Source organism: Saccopteryx leptura, chromosome X (genome assembly GCF_036850995.1).
Source record: "Saccopteryx leptura isolate mSacLep1 chromosome X, mSacLep1_pri_phased_curated, whole genome shotgun sequence".
Classification (NCBI taxonomy): Eukaryota; Metazoa; Chordata; class Mammalia; order Chiroptera; family Emballonuridae; genus Saccopteryx; species Saccopteryx leptura.
Genome location: NC_089516.1, coordinates 32,686,066 through 32,691,776, shown reverse-complemented (window position 1 = coordinate 32,691,776; position 5,711 = coordinate 32,686,066). Strand labels below are relative to the sequence as shown.

The following is a 5,711-nucleotide window of genomic DNA, read 5'->3' as shown; positions in this document are numbered from 1 at the left end:
AGATCTTGGCTACAGCACTGATACTTCTACAGACCTGGGCATTTGGGAGCCTGCCAAGGTGGGGGTGGGAGTGAGATTTTAGAGAACTGCACCTGGAGTTGTTTTTTTTTTTTTTTTTTTTTTTTTTTTTTTTTTTTTTTTTCAGAGAAATGAAAACCACATGTGTCACTAAGGAAAAGCATGCCATTCCATGGAGAATTTCTTACTCATACCTGAGCAGAATGAAAATCTTCTGTGAACTTTGTTCTTGCCTCTGTGTCATTATGCTAATGACTTTGGTGTTTCATTGTTTGTGGAGGCTACAGGAAGGGAGATTCCTGCTTTGGAGAGATGAAGATAAAGAACACCAGGACTCCCACTGGCTTGGGTGGGGGTGGGAGTGGGGATGGAATGGATGGGGTAAGACAGAAGCAACAGGACACAAACTTATGGAGGTGCAAGAAAGAGGTAGGGTTCTGAATAAAAAACCATATTGTGCTCTGGGGCTCGGGGTATAATACATCCATGGCTTCCTGACATCATAGCGCTCTGCTACCTGACTTGGGTTCTGTTCTCTGACCTGAAGGCCTAGCATTTCCTCAGGGTTTGTATCAGGGGTCAATGCCAAGCTGGCATTCCATGGGAGCCTTCCCTGAAACATCAATGCCCATCTGTAGCATAAGCTTCGAGTCTTCCAAACTTGCTAGCACAGAACCTCAAACCCTACTATAACCCTGAAACCTTTTAACATCCCCCCATCTGTGAGGACTCCACTGTGTGTCACCACCAGAAGAGTTCAGGGGACCTTTCTATTATTTTTTCCTACTTTTTATTGAATTTATTGGGGTGATATTGGTTAACATAATTATACAAGTTTCAAGTGCCCAATTCTACAACACATTTCTGCACACCCTTTCAATCCTTTTTTATAGCTGGTTCCACCACCCAGTGCCTGCCTAGTCCTGTGCACAAATCCCCAGTGGCTTGAGTATGGTCTGCCTCATGTCAGAGAGCCTTCTTTCTGACTAATTGAGGCTCTTGATGGACTGAACTCACTCAAGAGTGACTGGGCATCTGTGTTTACCCAACCTGGTGCTACCATGTTGCACACACCATATCTCACAAGATCACCAGACCATCCTCAAAAGCAGATACCATTATTCCTGTTAAAACAGCTCAGAGATGTTAGGTGACTTGCTCATGATCTACAGCAACCTTTCCTAAAATGGGTTCTATAGAACACTGGTGGCATGGTGAGAAAATGTTAGAAAACATCATATTCAATACCTCCCAATTGGAGATTCAGAATGGACATATATACTAAAGGCTCTAAGAACTATTTGACCTTTTCTTTAAAATAATTGACATCCTTCCTCAACACCTAACACCCCAACTCCTTTTCACTGTTTAAAAAAAAACCCCAATTTATTTGGCCATAGAACAGTTTCCCCATGCAATTTGTAGTAGATTAAGTTATCACACAGCAAAAATGTACCCCCCCAAACCTTCATAGAAAGAGTAAACTTCCTTGTCTCACTGATGCAAGGCTTGGCCATGTGACTTGCTTTGGCCAATGCAATGAGGATGATAGTGACACTATACCAGTATCAAGCCTAAGCCTTAAGCAACATCACATGTTTTTATTTGCCTTTTGTGCTTTTTCATTCTCCACGAGAAGAACATGCTCCGGGTGGATGCTTCCCTCCATCCCAGACCCCAGAGTGAGATACGTGAAGCAGAGCTGCCTCAGCCAACCTGCATGAGTGAAAAGTAAATGCTAATCATTGTATGCCACTGAGTTTTAGGGTTGCTTGTTACACAGCATTTTTGTCAATGGCAATAGCTAACTGATACGTGATTATTATTTAATATATCATGGAATCTTAGCACATAACGGAAGCCTCTTTAGGGAATGCTGAGGTACTGTCAGTAAAAGAAACAAGCCAGAATCACACTCAAGTCTTCTAATTCCAAAGCCTGCTTGCCTCACTGCATCAACCTGAGGGAGATAGGCAACAGCAGCCTCCCAGGTTGGAAGGCTGCCCTGAGATACTGTGTTTTGGGATTTCTTACTGCAAGATGAAACACAGGGGATGAGGCAGGTGAGGGTCATAGAATCGCCAGGGTGGACTGAAGCCCTTTGGCAGGAGTACCAGAGGCAAGAAACACATACATGCAGCTGTAACCCATTCAAGGCTGAGTCCTTGGAGGCACTGGATTGTTGAGGTTATAATCTTAGGTTTTGTTAGGACTGCTTTCAAATTCTTTCCTTTCTTAAACCTGCAGAAGTACATTATTTCCAAGGTTCTTGTCAGAAACCTAAATTCATACTAATTTGCTGAGTCGGTACAAAGTGTAGAATTGATGGTACAGAAAGACATTAAACAACCTACAAGCCTTTAGACCATGTCAACAGATCATCCATAGCCTCAACTGCAGAAACATTTCATTAAATCCTTGCAGTTTCTCCCCAAAGAATAGGAATGCCCTTCTATCATTTAAAAACAGATGGAAGCCTGGCATAAGTTTCATTCCAGCTAGGGCAATGGATTCACCTGACCTAAGCTCTAGGGAGGGTTGGTTAATCTTTATCCAAGAAATATATCTTGAGCACCCTTGAGTGTGTGTGTGTGTGTGTGGGGTGGTGGTGGTGCTGCAATACACTTCTGGGTTTTCAGGGACCCAGCCTGGAGCGGAGAGAGATGGGCCAATGACAGTCACAGTGCACTGTGCTGAGGGTGTTGGCACGGTCAGATGATTCTTTATAGGCAGACAAGTAACTATCAGGGGCTGTCCATGAACAAAATCCATTATGAAGCCCCCTCTACTCTGCCAAATAGAGGTTGGAGAACTACCTTCACAGTTAAGCAAGTACAATGTGCACAGAATGGGTGTGATTCTTTTCTATTTTGTTAAGCCCACCCAGGGACTGTGATGAGCTAATAGAGTGAATGAGCTCTAAAATGCCAACCTAAGGGGAATAGGAGCATTCTTATGAGGTAGCCCTGGAATGTGATTAGAAATTAAGAAATGCTAAATTGATGTTTCTGTCTGGCTTTTTCTCTCCCTTCCTCTCTCTTTAAAGTCAATAAATAAATTTTAAAAAATAAATGCTAAAGTGATAAATCTAATCCCTTGCCCTAAGCTCTGTCTGGGAAAAGACTGAAATAAAAAGAGGTTGGTCAGCTATGGAGATTTCTGGAGAAATGACACTTGACACCAACAGAAGCTGGTGGGTCCCACTGAGCAACTCCAGAGGAAAGGTCTTGGCTCAGGGTCCTTAAGCTCTCGGGTTTCTTCTGCCCAATAGCCATGAGCAGGGCTCTGGGAGTCCGGTGAGGCAAGTGTGATACCCAGGGCACAAATTTAAGGAGTCACTCGCCGTCAGGGTCATGGGAGTGCAGAGTAAGTACTTGGCAGTTGAGTGTGCCCTGCATTCCTCCCTTGCTTCACTTGAGTCCCAGCCCTGGCAGAGAGGCTAAGGCCTTAGCTCCAGACTTGGGAGGTATGTTTTAAATGCTGGCTCAGTCATTTATTAGTTCTGTGATCTTGAGCTGGTTCTTAGCTCTCTAAACTTCAGTTTCCTCGTCTGTAAAATAGGGATGTAGTTCCAATCTCAGAGAGGAATAAATGAGAATGTTGCTTGCTGAATAATAAGCATAGCGCCTTCAGTAAATGGTTATGACTAGCTAAGCAAGGTGTCATCACTGCTGAGAGAGAGTCCTCCTTCGGGCTTAGCTGAGAGATGTTTCTTAAGATAAGATATATACTTACTTGGCAGGGGAGATACCATGATCATGAAGGTGGTTTTCTTGGGGGGAGGCTTGTCCATTGCACTCTGGATGTACTGATCCTTGAGATTTCCCCAAATGTGGGAAACTTGACTGCATAAGTTGTGGTAGTGGGGGAATGCATTCACCCTCTCTCCTATTAAAAAAAAGGTCACTGTAGTGGATGCAGTGATGTGCCACCCAGATTCCCCTTCAGGACCACAGGGCTGACTTCCACAGCTACTGAAAGAACCACTGTCAGGAATACCTCAGCTGCCCACTTTGCAGGAATTGCTTCAGGTGCAGAAAGCTGCTTCTTAACAGGTCGACTCCTGTCCCAGGGCAGCTTGCATCCAATGGCTGATGATCTGAGGGTACACAGACCTAGGGCACTCATCTTAACTTGGTACAACTCTGAAAGACTCTCTTAGCTCTGAAGCTTCCACAAGATCGGCTAAGGCCTGTCATGGCTTTGGGAGTTCTTCATCTGCCCAGTCCACCTTCCCTCACTCCCTTTCTAGCATTCACTCCCGAAGCTATCTTTTGTAAACTCCTGGTCCTTCATGTGCCAACTCCTCTCGAGGTCTGCCTCCTGGAGAGCCTTACTTACAATAGCCATCCCACTGCTTCCTCTTTCTCTGCTCACCATATTAATCAGGATTCTTTTAGTTGTAAACCTAAGCAGAAAGGACCATGTATTGGGTCACCAAATCCCGGGAAACTCGAGAGGTAGGAAAAATGGAAACCATTGGGTCTACACACCAGAGACCGAGATGCTCTCTTTCCCTCAGATTTATGACTCTCCGTGTGCATATTAATCTCTTACAGGACTATTTACAGCTTCTGAATTTTGCATCTGAAATCTGTCTTCTTGAGAAAAACGGACTCTTTTCTAATTTAGGAAACTCTAAAGAGAGTTATAATTTGGAACATTTTGGTTTAGGTGCTACTCTGGACCAATTAGCAGAGAGCCCAGGGACCATGTAAAAAAGTGGTCACTATCTTCAGAAACACCAAAGAAGTTGACAGAGGAAGAGGAGGAAGAAAAGTTTGGCAGATAAAGTAAAAGGTATCCACTTGTAGAGAATGTTTTCATATTTTTGGCTGCTTGGGTATCTGAATGCCCTGTCTCTGAATCAAAGTAGGAGGCAGAGCTCTCCTATCAGTCAACAGCTAAAACTGCATAGTACTTACTGTAGCAGACACTGTTGTGTACACACATAAGCACTTGGAATTTAACAATCCTGTGAGTACCAGTGTAAACACGTGTGCCTTGTGCCTTTCCATGCAGGGCGGACTGGATGAGCAGGGAAGTTAAAGCTACCCTCAGCCAATGATGGATGGGAATTGGTGGATTAAATCTCCAGTTTCCTCGCTGTTTAGGCGGGGCAACTCCAAGAGGATCTATACTGCCTCCCAGAGGCCCCAAAGTAGGAGAAAGAGCCCTAGTTGCCCACAGTGATGACCTGCTCCATGATATGTCCTTCATCAGCTTCTCCCTTTTCTTACCTCAATACCTCACTTCCTCATTGTACTTCTTGGAATCATTTCTCAGGTAAACTACTTATACTCCAATTCTTATCTCAGCTTTTCCCCTAGGGAAAGCCAAACTCAGACATTTGTCTTTCCACCATTCCCAGTGGAGAAGCCTTGTGCACTAAGTCTCAGCCAGTCAGATATACCTGCTGAAGATTTGAATCTGGAGCCAATGACAGTGGGAAACCCTTTCTGGCAGCAACCATGATGGCTGAAACACTCAGATTTCAGCAGATACCAGTGATCAAAGTAGTCAAGTGTCTGTCATCTGTTGGCAGTACAGGTTGGTGCTCTGGCTGGCTGAAGTCTGGTTCCCCAACTGCTCTCTGATCTTACCTGCTTTCCAAGGCTAGTTCTGTAGCTTTTCTGGCACCTTAGTGAATGAAGCATCTAATATTGCTTCAACAATTTCTTTAATGCTTCAAT

The 5,711-nt window shown here is 44.2% G+C and overlaps 1 non-coding gene across 1 annotated transcript; it reads left to right on the top strand.

Annotated features, from left to right (window-relative positions):
- Nucleotides 1–3,745: 3,745 nt before the first annotated feature.
- LOC136386529 (U1 spliceosomal RNA) lies at nt 3,746–3,909 on the top strand. Its single transcript, XR_010747922.1, has one exon. It is a non-coding gene; the product is annotated as a U1 spliceosomal RNA (small nuclear RNA).
- Nucleotides 3,910–5,711: the final 1,802 nt, after the last annotated feature.